The sequence below is a fragment of the Conger conger genome, unplaced genomic scaffold, assembly GCF_963514075.1.
Source record: "Conger conger unplaced genomic scaffold, fConCon1.1 SCAFFOLD_86, whole genome shotgun sequence".
NCBI classification, from domain to species: domain Eukaryota; kingdom Metazoa; phylum Chordata; class Actinopteri; order Anguilliformes; family Congridae; genus Conger; species Conger conger.
In genome coordinates, this window is record NW_026890491.1 from 118882 (window position 1) to 137322 (window position 18441).

Below are 18441 nucleotides of genomic sequence, written 5' to 3' on the forward strand. Positions count from 1 at the left end.
TGCGTGCGCAGGGTTCTTGGGAAGGCGGGGAGGGGGGCCGGCCCCTGGGCCAGGTGGCGTCTTCCCCCGAGCGCGGTCCGGGGCCACCGGGAGGGCGCCGTCGGCAGGGGCCAGTGTGCGGTTATCGCTTCTCGGCCTTTTGGCTAAGATCAAGTGTAGTATCTGTTCTTATCAGTTTAATATCTGATACGTCCCCTATCAGGGGACTATATATTAAACGGATTTTTGGCACAGGGAGTCGGAGAAGGAGCTTGCTCCGTCCGCTTCAAGCATCGACCCGTTATTGCAGTGCGTTCGGGAACGGTGCGCCTCTCCAAGTTTTGTGCAAAAAAAGGTTGTGTTTTGTTGTCCTTTACTAGGTGGGTGGGTTGCCCTGTTCTTCCCCCTTTTTGTTTGTTTGTTTGTTTGTTTGTTTATTTTGTATGTATGTAAATTGTGTTGTAAATAGGGTGAATATGTGCCCTTGTTGTAAGTGTGCTTGCCTCTGTTTTTTAGCAAAATGATGTAGTTTTCTGTGCGGGACGTAACTGTTTGTTGTCATTGCGCTGTCTCGCTTTTCCCACCTTCCCTCTCGGATTGTCTGTCCGGCCGGCTGGCGGCAGTGGCAACCACGGGTCATGGGGAGTGGCTGGGAAGGGGGCCGGAGGCGCCTGGTGCGCTGAAAGGTCACATTTCGCTCGGGTTTCTCTTCAGCACGCACAAATCTTTCGCCTTTTACTAAAGATTTCCGTGGAGAGGAACGCACCTGAGTTTGTGCTATTTTTGGATGCTCCGTCCACAGGGCGGGGCAACTTCGAACGGTTTAAGGACAGACGGCAATGTGCGACAGGTATGCGGGTTGCTTGCGAGTCGCCGACTTGCTCGTTTCTGGCTTATCGCCTGCTTGCCGCGTGCGATCGATGCCCCGCTCGCTAAATAGCTTTGGTCGCTGCCTAGAGAGCAGCTATTCGGTAAGTGACTCGGTAGTAAGTACGTAACAGCGTACTCGGTATGTGTCGAGTGTTTTTGGCGGCTGTGCCTGCCAGTGGAGGACAGTGGATCTTGGTGGGAGGAGCCAGCTGAGTCCGGTCGTTACGGTAGCTCGCCGACCGGCCAGTCAGTGCGTGCGCAGGGTTCTTGGGAAGGCGGGGAGGGGGGCCGGCCCCTGGGCCAGGTGGCGTCTTCCCCCGAGCGCGGTCCGGGGCCACCGGGAGGGCGCCGTCGGCAGGGGCCAGTGTGCGGTTATCGCTTCTCGGCCTTTTGGCTAAGATCAAGTGTAGTATCTGTTCTTATCAGTTTAATATCTGATACGTCCCCTATCAGGGGACTATATATTAAACGGATTTTTGGCACAGGGAGTCGGAGAAGGAGCTTGCTCCGTCCGCTTCAAGCATCGACCCGTTATTGCAGTGCGTTCGGGAACGGTGCGCCTCTCCAAGTTTTGTGCAAAAAAAGGTTGTGTTTTGTTGTCCTTTACTAGGTGGGTGGGTTGCCCTGTTCTTCCCCCTTTTTGTTTGTTTGTTTGTTTGTTTGTTTATTTTGTATGTATGTAAATTGTGTTGTAAATAGGGTGAATATGTGCCCTTGTTGTAAGTGTGCTTGCCTCTGTTTTTTAGCAAAATGATGTAGTTTTCTGTGCGGGACGTAACTGTTTGTTGTCATTGCGCTGTCTCGCTTTTCCCACCTTCCCTCTCGGATTGTCTGTCCGGCCGGCTGGCGGCAGTGGCAACCACGGGTCATGGGGAGTGGCTGGGAAGGGGGCCGGAGGCGCCTGGTGCGCTGAAAGGTCACATTTCGCTCGGGTTTCTCTTCAGCACGCACAAATCTTTCGCCTTTTACTAAAGATTTCCGTGGAGAGGAACGCACCTGAGTTTGTGCTATTTTTGGATGCTCCGTCCACAGGGCGGGGCAACTTCGAACGGTTTAAGGACAGACGGCAATGTGCGACAGGTATGCGGGTTGCTTGCGAGTCGCCGACTTGCTCGTTTCTGGCTTATCGCCTGCTTGCCGCGTGCGATCGATGCCCCGCTCGCTAAATAGCTTTGGTCGCTGCCTAGAGAGCAGCTATTCGGTAAGTGACTCGGTAGTAAGTACGTAACAGCGTACTCGGTATGTGTCGAGTGTTTTTGGCGGCTGTGCCTGCCAGTGGAGGACAGTGGATCTTGGTGGGAGGAGCCAGCTGAGTCCGGTCGTTACGGTAGCTCGCCGACCGGCCAGTCAGTGCGTGCGCAGGGTTCTTGGGAAGGCGGGGAGGGGGGCCGGCCCCTGGGCCAGGTGGCGTCTTCCCCCGAGCGCGGTCCGGGGCCACCGGGAGGGCGCCGTCGGCAGGGGCCAGTGTGCGGTTATCGCTTCTCGGCCTTTTGGCTAAGATCAAGTGTAGTATCTGTTCTTATCAGTTTAATATCTGATACGTCCCCTATCAGGGGACTATATATTAAACGGATTTTTGGCACAGGGAGTCGGAGAAGGAGCTTGCTCCGTCCGCTTCAAGCATCGACCCGTTATTGCAGTGCGTTCGGGAACGGTGCGCCTCTCCAAGTTTTGTGCAAAAAAAGGTTGTGTTTTGTTGTCCTTTACTAGGTGGGTGGGTTGCCCTGTTCTTCCCCCTTTTTGTTTGTTTGTTTGTTTGTTTGTTTATTTTGTATGTATGTAAATTGTGTTGTAAATAGGGTGAATATGTGCCCTTGTTGTAAGTGTGCTTGCCTCTGTTTTTTAGCAAAATGATGTAGTTTTCTGTGCGGGACGTAACTGTTTGTTGTCATTGCGCTGTCTCGCTTTTCCCACCTTCCCTCTCGGATTGTCTGTCCGGCCGGCTGGCGGCAGTGGCAACCACGGGTCATGGGGAGTGGCTGGGAAGGGGGCCGGAGGCGCCTGGTGCGCTGAAAGGTCACATTTCGCTCGGGTTTCTCTTCAGCACGCACAAATCTTTCGCCTTTTACTAAAGATTTCCGTGGAGAGGAACGCACCTGAGTTTGTGCTATTTTTGGATGCTCCGTCCACAGGGCGGGGCAACTTCGAACGGTTTAAGGACAGACGGCAATGTGCGACAGGTATGCGGGTTGCTTGCGAGTCGCCGACTTGCTCGTTTCTGGCTTATCGCCTGCTTGCCGCGTGCGATCGATGCCCCGCTCGCTAAATAGCTTTGGTCGCTGCCTAGAGAGCAGCTATTCGGTAAGTGACTCGGTAGTAAGTACGTAACAGCGTACTCGGTATGTGTCGAGTGTTTTTGGCGGCTGTGCCTGCCAGTGGAGGACAGTGGATCTTGGTGGGAGGAGCCAGCTGAGTCCGGTCGTTACGGTAGCTCGCCGACCGGCCAGTCAGTGCGTGCGCAGGGTTCTTGGGAAGGCGGGGAGGGGGGCCGGCCCCTGGGCCAGGTGGCGTCTTCCCCCGAGCGCGGTCCGGGGCCACCGGGAGGGCGCCGTCGGCAGGGGCCAGTGTGCGGTTATCGCTTCTCGGCCTTTTGGCTAAGATCAAGTGTAGTATCTGTTCTTATCAGACGGAAACGAGGGTCGCGATCCAGAGGCTTTTTTCGTGCGGGACCATGGATGCTCCAGGACCGGAGATGCCAGGAGGAACACTGAGGAGGAGGAATACAATTCGGCTGCAGGTTGCGACGGAGGAGAGACGGAAGGTGGACTTGCAGTATGTTGTAGTAAGGCTCTTTAAAGATTTTTTTGAGGTTGGAGTGGAGCAGATGTACTGTGTGCAGGATTATCCGAGCAGAGGCCTGTTTGATGTAACTTTGGAGAGTGAGGGCCTGTGTTTGGAGGTTTTTGAGGCCTACAAAGAACGGAAGGAGGCAGAGGTTTTAAAGGGAATTAATATGGAGCCGCTGTTTTCAAGAGATGTGAAGCTGGTTACCCTGCTGACGTACAACCCGTTTGTGACGGCGAGGGAGGTGGAGGTTTTTTTGGGAAGATATAGCACCGTGTTGAGGACGGAAGTGAGGATGCGGAATCGTTTTGGGGTGTGGAACGGGAAGAGGCAGGTCCTGGTGAGGCTCAGGCCAGAAGAGAACGCGGTGGGCGGTGTGAGGCATCTGCCTGCAGTATTTTCCATCGGGCCGGATAAAGGTTTTCTTACCTATTCCGGCCTACCTACATACTGCAGGAGGTGCCTCAAGTATGGCCACATGGGAAAAGACTGCAGTTCGTTTGTGTGTTTGGCATGTGGGGAGGAAGGCCATGCGGCACGCGAGTGCCCGGCAGGAAGGAAGTGCCATCTGTGCGGGAGTGGGGAACACCTGATCCGGGACTGCCCGGCCCGGAGGCGCACCTACGCCGAGGCAGCAGGAGGACAGCCGGCTCCCCCTGGTGGTGGGGAGGAGGAAGCGCAGGGGGAGGGGCAGCAGAGCCAGGCAGAGGAGCAGGGACGTGAGCAGGGCAGTGCTGCTCCTGCTGAGGCAGCGCCCCCTGGAGGAGTGGAGGAGGGAGTGCCGAGACGGGGAAGCAAGCCAGCGGCGGAGGTAGCTCCTGTGGCGGAGAAGGCGGTTGAGGAGGTGGTGGAGGAGTCGGAGCTGGAGGCTTCAGCTTCCTCAGCGCCGGCATCGGGAGAAGTGCCCCCCACCCCACGTCCTCGGGCCAGGAGGGGAGAGGGGAAGGCAGGCAGAGCAGTGCCGGCCCTGGGTGGAGCAGAGGTGGTGGGCCAAGTGGAGGCAGCGGGGAAGGCACCCCCAGAGAGAGCCTTTGGGGCAGTGTGTGCAGGGGCAGCTGGGGCGGAGGAAGGAGGCCTGGAGGGGGGGGTGAAACGCAGCCGCACCCCCACTTGGGCGGAAGCCATTGAGGAGCTGGCGGTGGAGAGCACAAGCGGGGAGAGCGGATCCCCGGGGGAGAAGGAGAAGAAGAAGAAGAAGAAGAAGAAGGTTAGGCTCGGTGTGGTCAGGGGGGGATTGCACCTGGACTCTGGGGACTCCACGGATGTGTCGAGCGGTGAGAGCCTGGTGTGGGACATGGCTTCCCCCCTGTCCGAGTGTGGGTACGATGAGGGGCCGGTCCAGCAGAGGCCCCCGAATGAGGTACCGTTCCTGGATTGTGAGGAGGAAGGGGGAGGGAGGGGGGGGGGTTTTGGCCTGTGATGGCGGGGGGGCTTGTGTTTTGTTTTGTTTTTTCGTTGGAATGGAAGGGTTTTCTTTTTGGAGTGTGGGAGTGTGGGGATATAAGGGTTTTGAAGGGTTTTTTTGTGGGTTTGTTTGTGCTGCCATTGTTAGTGTATGGCTGTTTTTGTTTGGTTTGAAATGTGTTTGTACAGTGGGAATGTGTTGGGACTTTGGGACTTCAGGGGAGGGAGGGGTTTTGAGTTTTACTTTTGTCAAGAGGATGTGTTTTGGTTTTTGTTGTTCAGTATTTGTAAGGTAAGGCGATGTAGGAGTGGAGGGATAAAATGTTTTTTGGAAAGTTTTTGTTTGTTGGTGCCGCTTTTGTGTTGTATGGTTGTTTCTGTTCTGTTTTTGTTTGGTTTGAAATGTGTTTGTACAGTGGGAATGTGTTGGGACTTTGGGACTTCAGGGGGGGGGTTTGGTTTTACTTTTGTCAAGAGGATGTGTTTTGGTTTTTGTTGTTCAGTATTTGTAAGGTAAGGCGATGTAGGAGTGGAGGGATAAAATGTTTGTTGAAAGGTTTTGTTTGTTGGTGCTGCTTTTGTGTTGTATGGTTGTTTCTGTTCTGTTTTTGTTTGGTTTGAAATGTGTTTGTACAGTGGGAATGTGTTGGGACTTCCGGGGAGGGTGGGGTTTTGAGTTTACATTTGTGAAGAGGATGTGGTTTGGATTTTGTTTGGTTATTGTTTGTATGTAAATGAAATGAGTTTGGTGCGGACCAATAAAATAATTTAAATATAAAAAAAAAAAATCTGTTCTTATCAGTTTAATATCTGATACGTCCCCTATCAGGGGACTATATATTAAACGGATTTTTGGCACAGGGAGTCGGAGAAGGAGCTTGCTCCGTCCGCTTCAAGCATCGACCCGTTATTGCAGTGCGTTCGGGAACGGTGCGCCTCTCCAAGTTTTGTGCAAAAAAAGGTTGTGTTTTGTTGTCCTTTACTAGGTGGGTGGGTTGCCCTGTTCTTCCCCCTTTTTGTTTGTTTGTTTGTTTGTTTGTTTATTTTGTATGTATGTAAATTGTGTTGTAAATAGGGTGAATATGTGCCCTTGTTGTAAGTGTGCTTGCCTCTGTTTTTTAGCAAAATGATGTAGTTTTCTGTGCGGGACGTAACTGTTTGTTGTCATTGCGCTGTCTCGCTTTTCCCACCTTCCCTCTCGGATTGTCTGTCCGGCCGGCTGGCGGCAGTGGCAACCACGGGTCATGGGGAGTGGCTGGGAAGGGGGCCGGAGGCGCCTGGTGCGCTGAAAGGTCACATTTCGCTCGGGTTTCTCTTCAGCACGCACAAATCTTTCGCCTTTTACTAAAGATTTCCGTGGAGAGGAACGCACCTGAGTTTGTGCTATTTTTGGATGCTCCGTCCACAGGGCGGGGCAACTTCGAACGGTTTAAGGACAGACGGCAATGTGCGACAGGTATGCGGGTTGCTTGCGAGTCGCCGACTTGCTCGTTTCTGGCTTATCGCCTGCTTGCCGCGTGCGATCGATGCCCCGCTCGCTAAATAGCTTTGGTCGCTGCCTAGAGAGCAGCTATTCGGTAAGTGACTCGGTAGTAAGTACGTAACAGCGTACTCGGTATGTGTCGAGTGTTTTTGGCGGCTGTGCCTGCCAGTGGAGGACAGTGGATCTTGGTGGGAGGAGCCAGCTGAGTCCGGTCGTTACGGTAGCTCGCCGACCGGCCAGTCAGTGCGTGCGCAGGGTTCTTGGGAAGGCGGGGAGGGGGGCCGGCCCCTGGGCCAGGTGGCGTCTTCCCCCGAGCGCGGTCCGGGGCCACCGGGAGGGCGCCGTCGGCAGGGGCCAGTGTGCGGTTATCGCTTCTCGGCCTTTTGGCTAAGATCAAGTGTAGTATCTGTTCTTATCAGTTTAATATCTGATACGTCCCCTATCAGGGGACTATATATTAAACGGATTTTTGGCACAGGGAGTCGGAGAAGGAGCTTGCTCCGTCCGCTTCAAGCATCGACCCGTTATTGCAGTGCGTTCGGGAACGGTGCGCCTCTCCAAGTTTTGTGCAAAAAAAGGTTGTGTTTTGTTGTCCTTTACTAGGTGGGTGGGTTGCCCTGTTCTTCCCCCTTTTTGTTTGTTTGTTTGTTTGTTTGTTTATTTTGTATGTATGTAAATTGTGTTGTAAATAGGGTGAATATGTGCCCTTGTTGTAAGTGTGCTTGCCTCTGTTTTTTAGCAAAATGATGTAGTTTTCTGTGCGGGACGTAACTGTTTGTTGTCATTGCGCTGTCTCGCTTTTCCCACCTTCCCTCTCGGATTGTCTGTCCGGCCGGCTGGCGGCAGTGGCAACCACGGGTCATGGGGAGTGGCTGGGAAGGGGGCCGGAGGCGCCTGGTGCGCTGAAAGGTCACATTTCGCTCGGGTTTCTCTTCAGCACGCACAAATCTTTCGCCTTTTACTAAAGATTTCCGTGGAGAGGAACGCACCTGAGTTTGTGCTATTTTTGGATGCTCCGTCCACAGGGCGGGGCAACTTCGAACGGTTTAAGGACAGACGGCAATGTGCGACAGGTATGCGGGTTGCTTGCGAGTCGCCGACTTGCTCGTTTCTGGCTTATCGCCTGCTTGCCGCGTGCGATCGATGCCCCGCTCGCTAAATAGCTTTGGTCGCTGCCTAGAGAGCAGCTATTCGGTAAGTGACTCGGTAGTAAGTACGTAACAGCGTACTCGGTATGTGTCGAGTGTTTTTGGCGGCTGTGCCTGCCAGTGGAGGACAGTGGATCTTGGTGGGAGGAGCCAGCTGAGTCCGGTCGTTACGGTAGCTCGCCGACCGGCCAGTCAGTGCGTGCGCAGGGTTCTTGGGAAGGCGGGGAGGGGGGCCGGCCCCTGGGCCAGGTGGCGTCTTCCCCCGAGCGCGGTCCGGGGCCACCGGGAGGGCGCCGTCGGCAGGGGCCAGTGTGCGGTTATCGCTTCTCGGCCTTTTGGCTAAGATCAAGTGTAGTATCTGTTCTTATCAGTTTAATATCTGATACGTCCCCTATCAGGGGACTATATATTAAACGGATTTTTGGCACAGGGAGTCGGAGAAGGAGCTTGCTCCGTCCGCTTCAAGCATCGACCCGTTATTGCAGTGCGTTCGGGAACGGTGCGCCTCTCCAAGTTTTGTGCAAAAAAAGGTTGTGTTTTGTTGTCCTTTACTAGGTGGGTGGGTTGCCCTGTTCTTCCCCCTTTTTGTTTGTTTGTTTGTTTGTTTGTTTATTTTGTATGTATGTAAATTGTGTTGTAAATAGGGTGAATATGTGCCCTTGTTGTAAGTGTGCTTGCCTCTGTTTTTTAGCAAAATGATGTAGTTTTCTGTGCGGGACGTAACTGTTTGTTGTCATTGCGCTGTCTCGCTTTTCCCACCTTCCCTCTCGGATTGTCTGTCCGGCCGGCTGGCGGCAGTGGCAACCACGGGTCATGGGGAGTGGCTGGGAAGGGGGCCGGAGGCGCCTGGTGCGCTGAAAGGTCACATTTCGCTCGGGTTTCTCTTCAGCACGCACAAATCTTTCGCCTTTTACTAAAGATTTCCGTGGAGAGGAACGCACCTGAGTTTGTGCTATTTTTGGATGCTCCGTCCACAGGGCGGGGCAACTTCGAACGGTTTAAGGACAGACGGCAATGTGCGACAGGTATGCGGGTTGCTTGCGAGTCGCCGACTTGCTCGTTTCTGGCTTATCGCCTGCTTGCCGCGTGCGATCGATGCCCCGCTCGCTAAATAGCTTTGGTCGCTGCCTAGAGAGCAGCTATTCGGTAAGTGACTCGGTAGTAAGTACGTAACAGCGTACTCGGTATGTGTCGAGTGTTTTTGGCGGCTGTGCCTGCCAGTGGAGGACAGTGGATCTTGGTGGGAGGAGCCAGCTGAGTCCGGTCGTTACGGTAGCTCGCCGACCGGCCAGTCAGTGCGTGCGCAGGGTTCTTGGGAAGGCGGGGAGGGGGGCCGGCCCCTGGGCCAGGTGGCGTCTTCCCCCGAGCGCGGTCCGGGGCCACCGGGAGGGCGCCGTCGGCAGGGGCCAGTGTGCGGTTATCGCTTCTCGGCCTTTTGGCTAAGATCAAGTGTAGTATCTGTTCTTATCAGTTTAATATCTGATACGTCCCCTATCAGGGGACTATATATTAAACGGATTTTTGGCACAGGGAGTCGGAGAAGGAGCTTGCTCCGTCCGCTTCAAGCATCGACCCGTTATTGCAGTGCGTTCGGGAACGGTGCGCCTCTCCAAGTTTTGTGCAAAAAAAGGTTGTGTTTTGTTGTCCTTTACTAGGTGGGTGGGTTGCCCTGTTCTTCCCCCTTTTTGTTTGTTTGTTTGTTTGTTTGTTTATTTTGTATGTATGTAAATTGTGTTGTAAATAGGGTGAATATGTGCCCTTGTTGTAAGTGTGCTTGCCTCTGTTTTTTAGCAAAATGATGTAGTTTTCTGTGCGGGACGTAACTGTTTGTTGTCATTGCGCTGTCTCGCTTTTCCCACCTTCCCTCTCGGATTGTCTGTCCGGCCGGCTGGCGGCAGTGGCAACCACGGGTCATGGGGAGTGGCTGGGAAGGGGGCCGGAGGCGCCTGGTGCGCTGAAAGGTCACATTTCGCTCGGGTTTCTCTTCAGCACGCACAAATCTTTCGCCTTTTACTAAAGATTTCCGTGGAGAGGAACGCACCTGAGTTTGTGCTATTTTTGGATGCTCCGTCCACAGGGCGGGGCAACTTCGAACGGTTTAAGGACAGACGGCAATGTGCGACAGGTATGCGGGTTGCTTGCGAGTCGCCGACTTGCTCGTTTCTGGCTTATCGCCTGCTTGCCGCGTGCGATCGATGCCCCGCTCGCTAAATAGCTTTGGTCGCTGCCTAGAGAGCAGCTATTCGGTAAGTGACTCGGTAGTAAGTACGTAACAGCGTACTCGGTATGTGTCGAGTGTTTTTGGCGGCTGTGCCTGCCAGTGGAGGACAGTGGATCTTGGTGGGAGGAGCCAGCTGAGTCCGGTCGTTACGGTAGCTCGCCGACCGGCCAGTCAGTGCGTGCGCAGGGTTCTTGGGAAGGCGGGGAGGGGGGCCGGCCCCTGGGCCAGGTGGCGTCTTCCCCCGAGCGCGGTCCGGGGCCACCGGGAGGGCGCCGTCGGCAGGGGCCAGTGTGCGGTTATCGCTTCTCGGCCTTTTGGCTAAGATCAAGTGTAGTATCTGTTCTTATCAGTTTAATATCTGATACGTCCCCTATCAGGGGACTATATATTAAACGGATTTTTGGCACAGGGAGTCGGAGAAGGAGCTTGCTCCGTCCGCTTCAAGCATCGACCCGTTATTGCAGTGCGTTCGGGAACGGTGCGCCTCTCCAAGTTTTGTGCAAAAAAAGGTTGTGTTTTGTTGTCCTTTACTAGGTGGGTGGGTTGCCCTGTTCTTCCCCCTTTTTGTTTGTTTGTTTGTTTGTTTGTTTATTTTGTATGTATGTAAATTGTGTTGTAAATAGGGTGAATATGTGCCCTTGTTGTAAGTGTGCTTGCCTCTGTTTTTTAGCAAAATGATGTAGTTTTCTGTGCGGGACGTAACTGTTTGTTGTCATTGCGCTGTCTCGCTTTTCCCACCTTCCCTCTCGGATTGTCTGTCCGGCCGGCTGGCGGCAGTGGCAACCACGGGTCATGGGGAGTGGCTGGGAAGGGGGCCGGAGGCGCCTGGTGCGCTGAAAGGTCACATTTCGCTCGGGTTTCTCTTCAGCACGCACAAATCTTTCGCCTTTTACTAAAGATTTCCGTGGAGAGGAACGCACCTGAGTTTGTGCTATTTTTGGATGCTCCGTCCACAGGGCGGGGCAACTTCGAACGGTTTAAGGACAGACGGCAATGTGCGACAGGTATGCGGGTTGCTTGCGAGTCGCCGACTTGCTCGTTTCTGGCTTATCGCCTGCTTGCCGCGTGCGATCGATGCCCCGCTCGCTAAATAGCTTTGGTCGCTGCCTAGAGAGCAGCTATTCGGTAAGTGACTCGGTAGTAAGTACGTAACAGCGTACTCGGTATGTGTCGAGTGTTTTTGGCGGCTGTGCCTGCCAGTGGAGGACAGTGGATCTTGGTGGGAGGAGCCAGCTGAGTCCGGTCGTTACGGTAGCTCGCCGACCGGCCAGTCAGTGCGTGCGCAGGGTTCTTGGGAAGGCGGGGAGGGGGGCCGGCCCCTGGGCCAGGTGGCGTCTTCCCCCGAGCGCGGTCCGGGGCCACCGGGAGGGCGCCGTCGGCAGGGGCCAGTGTGCGGTTATCGCTTCTCGGCCTTTTGGCTAAGATCAAGTGTAGTATCTGTTCTTATCAGTTTAATATCTGATACGTCCCCTATCAGGGGACTATATATTAAACGGATTTTTGGCACAGGGAGTCGGAGAAGGAGCTTGCTCCGTCCGCTTCAAGCATCGACCCGTTATTGCAGTGCGTTCGGGAACGGTGCGCCTCTCCAAGTTTTGTGCAAAAAAAGGTTGTGTTTTGTTGTCCTTTACTAGGTGGGTGGGTTGCCCTGTTCTTCCCCCTTTTTGTTTGTTTGTTTGTTTGTTTGTTTATTTTGTATGTATGTAAATTGTGTTGTAAATAGGGTGAATATGTGCCCTTGTTGTAAGTGTGCTTGCCTCTGTTTTTTAGCAAAATGATGTAGTTTTCTGTGCGGGACGTAACTGTTTGTTGTCATTGCGCTGTCTCGCTTTTCCCACCTTCCCTCTCGGATTGTCTGTCCGGCCGGCTGGCGGCAGTGGCAACCACGGGTCATGGGGAGTGGCTGGGAAGGGGGCCGGAGGCGCCTGGTGCGCTGAAAGGTCACATTTCGCTCGGGTTTCTCTTCAGCACGCACAAATCTTTCGCCTTTTACTAAAGATTTCCGTGGAGAGGAACGCACCTGAGTTTGTGCTATTTTTGGATGCTCCGTCCACAGGGCGGGGCAACTTCGAACGGTTTAAGGACAGACGGCAATGTGCGACAGGTATGCGGGTTGCTTGCGAGTCGCCGACTTGCTCGTTTCTGGCTTATCGCCTGCTTGCCGCGTGCGATCGATGCCCCGCTCGCTAAATAGCTTTGGTCGCTGCCTAGAGAGCAGCTATTCGGTAAGTGACTCGGTAGTAAGTACGTAACAGCGTACTCGGTATGTGTCGAGTGTTTTTGGCGGCTGTGCCTGCCAGTGGAGGACAGTGGATCTTGGTGGGAGGAGCCAGCTGAGTCCGGTCGTTACGGTAGCTCGCCGACCGGCCAGTCAGTGCGTGCGCAGGGTTCTTGGGAAGGCGGGGAGGGGGGCCGGCCCCTGGGCCAGGTGGCGTCTTCCCCCGAGCGCGGTCCGGGGCCACCGGGAGGGCGCCGTCGGCAGGGGCCAGTGTGCGGTTATCGCTTCTCGGCCTTTTGGCTAAGATCAAGTGTAGTATCTGTTCTTATCAGTTTAATATCTGATACGTCCCCTATCAGGGGACTATATATTAAACGGATTTTTGGCACAGGGAGTCGGAGAAGGAGCTTGCTCCGTCCGCTTCAAGCATCGACCCGTTATTGCAGTGCGTTCGGGAACGGTGCGCCTCTCCAAGTTTTGTGCAAAAAAAGGTTGTGTTTTGTTGTCCTTTACTAGGTGGGTGGGTTGCCCTGTTCTTCCCCCTTTTTGTTTGTTTGTTTGTTTGTTTGTTTATTTTGTATGTATGTAAATTGTGTTGTAAATAGGGTGAATATGTGCCCTTGTTGTAAGTGTGCTTGCCTCTGTTTTTTAGCAAAATGATGTAGTTTTCTGTGCGGGACGTAACTGTTTGTTGTCATTGCGCTGTCTCGCTTTTCCCACCTTCCCTCTCGGATTGTCTGTCCGGCCGGCTGGCGGCAGTGGCAACCACGGGTCATGGGGAGTGGCTGGGAAGGGGGCCGGAGGCGCCTGGTGCGCTGAAAGGTCACATTTCGCTCGGGTTTCTCTTCAGCACGCACAAATCTTTCGCCTTTTACTAAAGATTTCCGTGGAGAGGAACGCACCTGAGTTTGTGCTATTTTTGGATGCTCCGTCCACAGGGCGGGGCAACTTCGAACGGTTTAAGGACAGACGGCAATGTGCGACAGGTATGCGGGTTGCTTGCGAGTCGCCGACTTGCTCGTTTCTGGCTTATCGCCTGCTTGCCGCGTGCGATCGATGCCCCGCTCGCTAAATAGCTTTGGTCGCTGCCTAGAGAGCAGCTATTCGGTAAGTGACTCGGTAGTAAGTACGTAACAGCGTACTCGGTATGTGTCGAGTGTTTTTGGCGGCTGTGCCTGCCAGTGGAGGACAGTGGATCTTGGTGGGAGGAGCCAGCTGAGTCCGGTCGTTACGGTAGCTCGCCGACCGGCCAGTCAGTGCGTGCGCAGGGTTCTTGGGAAGGCGGGGAGGGGGGCCGGCCCCTGGGCCAGGTGGCGTCTTCCCCCGAGCGCGGTCCGGGGCCACCGGGAGGGCGCCGTCGGCAGGGGCCAGTGTGCGGTTATCGCTTCTCGGCCTTTTGGCTAAGATCAAGTGTAGTATCTGTTCTTATCAGTTTAATATCTGATACGTCCCCTATCAGGGGACTATATATTAAACGGATTTTTGGCACAGGGAGTCGGAGAAGGAGCTTGCTCCGTCCGCTTCAAGCATCGACCCGTTATTGCAGTGCGTTCGGGAACGGTGCGCCTCTCCAAGTTTTGTGCAAAAAAAGGTTGTGTTTTGTTGTCCTTTACTAGGTGGGTGGGTTGCCCTGTTCTTCCCCCTTTTTGTTTGTTTGTTTGTTTGTTTGTTTATTTTGTATGTATGTAAATTGTGTTGTAAATAGGGTGAATATGTGCCCTTGTTGTAAGTGTGCTTGCCTCTGTTTTTTAGCAAAATGATGTAGTTTTCTGTGCGGGACGTAACTGTTTGTTGTCATTGCGCTGTCTCGCTTTTCCCACCTTCCCTCTCGGATTGTCTGTCCGGCCGGCTGGCGGCAGTGGCAACCACGGGTCATGGGGAGTGGCTGGGAAGGGGGCCGGAGGCGCCTGGTGCGCTGAAAGGTCACATTTCGCTCGGGTTTCTCTTCAGCACGCACAAATCTTTCGCCTTTTACTAAAGATTTCCGTGGAGAGGAACGCACCTGAGTTTGTGCTATTTTTGGATGCTCCGTCCACAGGGCGGGGCAACTTCGAACGGTTTAAGGACAGACGGCAATGTGCGACAGGTATGCGGGTTGCTTGCGAGTCGCCGACTTGCTCGTTTCTGGCTTATCGCCTGCTTGCCGCGTGCGATCGATGCCCCGCTCGCTAAATAGCTTTGGTCGCTGCCTAGAGAGCAGCTATTCGGTAAGTGACTCGGTAGTAAGTACGTAACAGCGTACTCGGTATGTGTCGAGTGTTTTTGGCGGCTGTGCCTGCCAGTGGAGGACAGTGGATCTTGGTGGGAGGAGCCAGCTGAGTCCGGTCGTTACGGTAGCTCGCCGACCGGCCAGTCAGTGCGTGCGCAGGGTTCTTGGGAAGGCGGGGAGGGGGGCCGGCCCCTGGGCCAGGTGGCGTCTTCCCCCGAGCGCGGTCCGGGGCCACCGGGAGGGCGCCGTCGGCAGGGGCCAGTGTGCGGTTATCGCTTCTCGGCCTTTTGGCTAAGATCAAGTGTAGTATCTGTTCTTATCAGTTTAATATCTGATACGTCCCCTATCAGGGGACTATATATTAAACGGATTTTTGGCACAGGGAGTCGGAGAAGGAGCTTGCTCCGTCCGCTTCAAGCATCGACCCGTTATTGCAGTGCGTTCGGGAACGGTGCGCCTCTCCAAGTTTTGTGCAAAAAAAGGTTGTGTTTTGTTGTCCTTTACTAGGTGGGTGGGTTGCCCTGTTCTTCCCCCTTTTTGTTTGTTTGTTTGTTTGTTTGTTTATTTTGTATGTATGTAAATTGTGTTGTAAATAGGGTGAATATGTGCCCTTGTTGTAAGTGTGCTTGCCTCTGTTTTTTAGCAAAATGATGTAGTTTTCTGTGCGGGACGTAACTGTTTGTTGTCATTGCGCTGTCTCGCTTTTCCCACCTTCCCTCTCGGATTGTCTGTCCGGCCGGCTGGCGGCAGTGGCAACCACGGGTCATGGGGAGTGGCTGGGAAGGGGGCCGGAGGCGCCTGGTGCGCTGAAAGGTCACATTTCGCTCGGGTTTCTCTTCAGCACGCACAAATCTTTCGCCTTTTACTAAAGATTTCCGTGGAGAGGAACGCACCTGAGTTTGTGCTATTTTTGGATGCTCCGTCCACAGGGCGGGGCAACTTCGAACGGTTTAAGGACAGACGGCAATGTGCGACAGGTATGCGGGTTGCTTGCGAGTCGCCGACTTGCTCGTTTCTGGCTTATCGCCTGCTTGCCGCGTGCGATCGATGCCCCGCTCGCTAAATAGCTTTGGTCGCTGCCTAGAGAGCAGCTATTCGGTAAGTGACTCGGTAGTAAGTACGTAACAGCGTACTCGGTATGTGTCGAGTGTTTTTGGCGGCTGTGCCTGCCAGTGGAGGACAGTGGATCTTGGTGGGAGGAGCCAGCTGAGTCCGGTCGTTACGGTAGCTCGCCGACCGGCCAGTCAGTGCGTGCGCAGGGTTCTTGGGAAGGCGGGGAGGGGGGCCGGCCCCTGGGCCAGGTGGCGTCTTCCCCCGAGCGCGGTCCGGGGCCACCGGGAGGGCGCCGTCGGCAGGGGCCAGTGTGCGGTTATCGCTTCTCGGCCTTTTGGCTAAGATCAAGTGTAGTATCTGTTCTTATCAGTTTAATATCTGATACGTCCCCTATCAGGGGACTATATATTAAACGGATTTTTGGCACAGGGAGTCGGAGAAGGAGCTTGCTCCGTCCGCTTCAAGCATCGACCCGTTATTGCAGTGCGTTCGGGAACGGTGCGCCTCTCCAAGTTTTGTGCAAAAAAAGGTTGTGTTTTGTTGTCCTTTACTAGGTGGGTGGGTTGCCCTGTTCTTCCCCCTTTTTGTTTGTTTGTTTGTTTGTTTGTTTATTTTGTATGTATGTAAATTGTGTTGTAAATAGGGTGAATATGTGCCCTTGTTGTAAGTGTGCTTGCCTCTGTTTTTTAGCAAAATGATGTAGTTTTCTGTGCGGGACGTAACTGTTTGTTGTCATTGCGCTGTCTCGCTTTTCCCACCTTCCCTCTCGGATTGTCTGTCCGGCCGGCTGGCGGCAGTGGCAACCACGGGTCATGGGGAGTGGCTGGGAAGGGGGCCGGAGGCGCCTGGTGCGCTGAAAGGTCACATTTCGCTCGGGTTTCTCTTCAGCACGCACAAATCTTTCGCCTTTTACTAAAGATTTCCGTGGAGAGGAACGCACCTGAGTTTGTGCTATTTTTGGATGCTCCGTCCACAGGGCGGGGCAACTTCGAACGGTTTAAGGACAGACGGCAATGTGCGACAGGTATGCGGGTTGCTTGCGAGTCGCCGACTTGCTCGTTTCTGGCTTATCGCCTGCTTGCCGCGTGCGATCGATGCCCCGCTCGCTAAATAGCTTTGGTCGCTGCCTAGAGAGCAGCTATTCGGTAAGTGACTCGGTAGTAAGTACGTAACAGCGTACTCGGTATGTGTCGAGTGTTTTTGGCGGCTGTGCCTGCCAGTGGAGGACAGTGGATCTTGGTGGGAGGAGCCAGCTGAGTCCGGTCGTTACGGTAGCTCGCCGACCGGCCAGTCAGTGCGTGCGCAGGGTTCTTGGGAAGGCGGGGAGGGGGGCCGGCCCCTGGGCCAGGTGGCGTCTTCCCCCGAGCGCGGTCCGGGGCCACCGGGAGGGCGCCGTCGGCAGGGGCCAGTGTGCGGTTATCGCTTCTCGGCCTTTTGGCTAAGATCAAGTGTAGTATCTGTTCTTATCAGTTTAATATCTGATACGTCCCCTATCAGGGGACTATATATTAAACGGATTTTTGGCACAGGGAGTCGGAGAAGGAGCTTGCTCCGTCCGCTTCAAGCATCGACCCGTTATTGCAGTGCGTTCGGGAACGGTGCGCCTCTCCAAGTTTTGTGCAAAAAAAGGTTGTGTTTTGTTGTCCTTTACTAGGTGGGTGGGTTGCCCTGTTCTTCCCCCTTTTTGTTTGTTTGTTTGTTTGTTTGTTTATTTTGTATGTATGTAAATTGTGTTGTAAATAGGGTGAATATGTGCCCTTGTTGTAAGTGTGCTTGCCTCTGTTTTTTAGCAAAATGATGTAGTTTTCTGTGCGGGACGTAACTGTTTGTTGTCATTGCGCTGTCTCGCTTTTCCCACCTTCCCTCTCGGATTGTCTGTCCGGCCGGCTGGCGGCAGTGGCAACCACGGGTCATGGGGAGTGGCTGGGAAGGGGGCCGGAGGCGCCTGGTGCGCTGAAAGGTCACATTTCGCTCGGGTTTCTCTTCAGCACGCACAAATCTTTCGCCTTTTACTAAAGATTTCCGTGGAGAGGAACGCACCTGAGTTTGTGCTATTTTTGGATGCTCCGTCCACAGGGCGGGGCAACTTCGAACGGTTTAAGGACAGACGGCAATGTGCGACAGGTATGCGGGTTGCTTGCGAGTCGCCGACTTGCTCGTTTCTGGCTTATCGCCTGCTTGCCGCGTGCGATCGATGCCCCGCTCGCTAAATAGCTTTGGTCGCTGCCTAGAGAGCAGCTATTCGGTAAGTGACTCGGTAGTAAGTACGTAACAGCGTACTCGGTATGTGTCGAGTGTTTTTGGCGGCTGTGCCTGCCAGTGGAGGACAGTGGATCTTGGTGGGAGGAGCCAGCTGAGTCCGGTCGTTACGGTAGCTCGCCGACCGGCCAGTCAGTGCGTGCGCAGGGTTCTTGGGAAGGCGGGGAGGGGGGCCGGCCCCTGGGCCAGGTGGCGTCTTCCCCCGAGCGCGGTCCGGGGCCACCGGGAGGGCGCCGTCGGCAGGGGCCAGTGTGCGGTTATCGCTTCTCGGCCTTTTGGCTAAGATAGGCGGTCGAATCGTTGGTTGGTGGGAGAGGAGTCTTGTCACGCTCAAAAAAAAAAAAGTAAGTAAATAATAGTTGTCTTTTTGTTGCTTGTGTTGCTTGCGTCTTTTTTTGTGTGTAGATTGTGTTAAGAGCCCAACCGGAGAGGAGGAGTGAGGGGGTCCTCCGGGAGGGTAAGGCCCTTTTTGGGCTTGCTTTTCTTTGTTGCTTGGTTTGTTGGAGGTCTGTGTAGATTTGTTTGTAGTGTGGTGAAATTTGTGTGGTGGCGTATCCGGGATGGCGGCTGCTAGGGTCGGCGCCCGGAGGCACTGCTGTGTGCGTTTCTCCCTAAAGGAGAAGGAAGGGAAGCTCCTGGAGATGTCCCGTTTGGACTTCTCCAGGAAGCTTCTCATGGGAGCCTTAAAGTTTGTGCCGGGAGACATAAACTGCTTGGTTGTGCTCCCGAGGGGTCGGGGCTTTGATGTAAGCTTCCGCACCCCTCAGCTGTTGGGTTCCTTCTGGAACTCAATAGAAAACATTAAAGAGAGCT

General features: G+C 54.3%; 27 non-coding genes and 2 pseudogenes across 27 annotated transcripts; all 29 read left to right on the forward strand.

Moving 5' to 3' along the window:
- Nucleotides 1-123: 123 nt before the first annotated feature.
- On the forward strand, nucleotides 124-314 carry LOC133120301 (U2 spliceosomal RNA). Its single transcript, XR_009707197.1, has one exon. It is a non-coding gene; the product is annotated as a U2 spliceosomal RNA (small nuclear RNA).
- Nucleotides 315-673: 359 nt separating this feature from the next.
- Nucleotides 674-790, forward strand: LOC133120403 (U5 spliceosomal RNA). The gene has a single exon (XR_009707284.1). It is a non-coding gene; the product is annotated as a U5 spliceosomal RNA (small nuclear RNA).
- Nucleotides 791-1223: 433 nt separating this feature from the next.
- Nucleotides 1224-1414, forward strand: LOC133120302 (U2 spliceosomal RNA). Its single transcript, XR_009707198.1, has one exon. It is a non-coding gene; the product is annotated as a U2 spliceosomal RNA (small nuclear RNA).
- A 359-nt stretch (nucleotides 1415-1773) lies between these two features.
- On the forward strand, nucleotides 1774-1890 carry LOC133120405 (U5 spliceosomal RNA). The gene has a single exon (XR_009707285.1). It is a non-coding gene; the product is annotated as a U5 spliceosomal RNA (small nuclear RNA).
- A 433-nt stretch (nucleotides 1891-2323) lies between these two features.
- LOC133120303 (U2 spliceosomal RNA) lies at nucleotides 2324-2514 on the forward strand. The gene has a single exon (XR_009707199.1). It is a non-coding gene; the product is annotated as a U2 spliceosomal RNA (small nuclear RNA).
- A 359-nt stretch (nucleotides 2515-2873) lies between these two features.
- Nucleotides 2874-2990, forward strand: LOC133120406 (U5 spliceosomal RNA). The gene has a single exon (XR_009707286.1). It is a non-coding gene; the product is annotated as a U5 spliceosomal RNA (small nuclear RNA).
- Nucleotides 2991-3423: 433 nt separating this feature from the next.
- Nucleotides 3424-3531, forward strand: LOC133120335 (U2 spliceosomal RNA; annotated as a pseudogene).
- A 2269-nt stretch (nucleotides 3532-5800) lies between these two features.
- LOC133120321 (U2 spliceosomal RNA) lies at nucleotides 5801-5978 on the forward strand (annotated as a pseudogene).
- Nucleotides 5979-6337: 359 nt separating this feature from the next.
- Nucleotides 6338-6454, forward strand: LOC133120407 (U5 spliceosomal RNA). The gene has a single exon (XR_009707287.1). It is a non-coding gene; the product is annotated as a U5 spliceosomal RNA (small nuclear RNA).
- Nucleotides 6455-6887: 433 nt separating this feature from the next.
- On the forward strand, nucleotides 6888-7078 carry LOC133120304 (U2 spliceosomal RNA). The gene has a single exon (XR_009707200.1). It is a non-coding gene; the product is annotated as a U2 spliceosomal RNA (small nuclear RNA).
- A 359-nt stretch (nucleotides 7079-7437) lies between these two features.
- Nucleotides 7438-7554, forward strand: LOC133120408 (U5 spliceosomal RNA). The gene has a single exon (XR_009707288.1). It is a non-coding gene; the product is annotated as a U5 spliceosomal RNA (small nuclear RNA).
- Nucleotides 7555-7987: 433 nt separating this feature from the next.
- LOC133120305 (U2 spliceosomal RNA) lies at nucleotides 7988-8178 on the forward strand. The gene has a single exon (XR_009707201.1). It is a non-coding gene; the product is annotated as a U2 spliceosomal RNA (small nuclear RNA).
- Nucleotides 8179-8537: 359 nt separating this feature from the next.
- Nucleotides 8538-8654, forward strand: LOC133120410 (U5 spliceosomal RNA). Its single transcript, XR_009707290.1, has one exon. It is a non-coding gene; the product is annotated as a U5 spliceosomal RNA (small nuclear RNA).
- Nucleotides 8655-9087: 433 nt separating this feature from the next.
- LOC133120307 (U2 spliceosomal RNA) lies at nucleotides 9088-9278 on the forward strand. Its single transcript, XR_009707203.1, has one exon. It is a non-coding gene; the product is annotated as a U2 spliceosomal RNA (small nuclear RNA).
- A 359-nt stretch (nucleotides 9279-9637) lies between these two features.
- LOC133120411 (U5 spliceosomal RNA) lies at nucleotides 9638-9754 on the forward strand. The gene has a single exon (XR_009707291.1). It is a non-coding gene; the product is annotated as a U5 spliceosomal RNA (small nuclear RNA).
- Nucleotides 9755-10187: 433 nt separating this feature from the next.
- LOC133120308 (U2 spliceosomal RNA) lies at nucleotides 10188-10378 on the forward strand. Its single transcript, XR_009707204.1, has one exon. It is a non-coding gene; the product is annotated as a U2 spliceosomal RNA (small nuclear RNA).
- Nucleotides 10379-10737: 359 nt separating this feature from the next.
- Nucleotides 10738-10854, forward strand: LOC133120412 (U5 spliceosomal RNA). Its single transcript, XR_009707292.1, has one exon. It is a non-coding gene; the product is annotated as a U5 spliceosomal RNA (small nuclear RNA).
- A 433-nt stretch (nucleotides 10855-11287) lies between these two features.
- On the forward strand, nucleotides 11288-11478 carry LOC133120309 (U2 spliceosomal RNA). Its single transcript, XR_009707205.1, has one exon. It is a non-coding gene; the product is annotated as a U2 spliceosomal RNA (small nuclear RNA).
- A 359-nt stretch (nucleotides 11479-11837) lies between these two features.
- On the forward strand, nucleotides 11838-11954 carry LOC133120413 (U5 spliceosomal RNA). The gene has a single exon (XR_009707293.1). It is a non-coding gene; the product is annotated as a U5 spliceosomal RNA (small nuclear RNA).
- A 433-nt stretch (nucleotides 11955-12387) lies between these two features.
- LOC133120310 (U2 spliceosomal RNA) lies at nucleotides 12388-12578 on the forward strand. The gene has a single exon (XR_009707206.1). It is a non-coding gene; the product is annotated as a U2 spliceosomal RNA (small nuclear RNA).
- Nucleotides 12579-12937: 359 nt separating this feature from the next.
- On the forward strand, nucleotides 12938-13054 carry LOC133120414 (U5 spliceosomal RNA). The gene has a single exon (XR_009707294.1). It is a non-coding gene; the product is annotated as a U5 spliceosomal RNA (small nuclear RNA).
- Nucleotides 13055-13487: 433 nt separating this feature from the next.
- On the forward strand, nucleotides 13488-13678 carry LOC133120311 (U2 spliceosomal RNA). Its single transcript, XR_009707207.1, has one exon. It is a non-coding gene; the product is annotated as a U2 spliceosomal RNA (small nuclear RNA).
- Nucleotides 13679-14037: 359 nt separating this feature from the next.
- Nucleotides 14038-14154, forward strand: LOC133120416 (U5 spliceosomal RNA). Its single transcript, XR_009707296.1, has one exon. It is a non-coding gene; the product is annotated as a U5 spliceosomal RNA (small nuclear RNA).
- A 433-nt stretch (nucleotides 14155-14587) lies between these two features.
- LOC133120312 (U2 spliceosomal RNA) lies at nucleotides 14588-14778 on the forward strand. The gene has a single exon (XR_009707208.1). It is a non-coding gene; the product is annotated as a U2 spliceosomal RNA (small nuclear RNA).
- Nucleotides 14779-15137: 359 nt separating this feature from the next.
- On the forward strand, nucleotides 15138-15254 carry LOC133120417 (U5 spliceosomal RNA). The gene has a single exon (XR_009707297.1). It is a non-coding gene; the product is annotated as a U5 spliceosomal RNA (small nuclear RNA).
- A 433-nt stretch (nucleotides 15255-15687) lies between these two features.
- On the forward strand, nucleotides 15688-15878 carry LOC133120313 (U2 spliceosomal RNA). Its single transcript, XR_009707209.1, has one exon. It is a non-coding gene; the product is annotated as a U2 spliceosomal RNA (small nuclear RNA).
- A 359-nt stretch (nucleotides 15879-16237) lies between these two features.
- On the forward strand, nucleotides 16238-16354 carry LOC133120418 (U5 spliceosomal RNA). The gene has a single exon (XR_009707298.1). It is a non-coding gene; the product is annotated as a U5 spliceosomal RNA (small nuclear RNA).
- Nucleotides 16355-16787: 433 nt separating this feature from the next.
- On the forward strand, nucleotides 16788-16978 carry LOC133120314 (U2 spliceosomal RNA). The gene has a single exon (XR_009707210.1). It is a non-coding gene; the product is annotated as a U2 spliceosomal RNA (small nuclear RNA).
- Nucleotides 16979-17337: 359 nt separating this feature from the next.
- On the forward strand, nucleotides 17338-17454 carry LOC133120419 (U5 spliceosomal RNA). The gene has a single exon (XR_009707299.1). It is a non-coding gene; the product is annotated as a U5 spliceosomal RNA (small nuclear RNA).
- The last annotated feature ends 987 nt before the right edge of the window (nucleotides 17455-18441 follow it).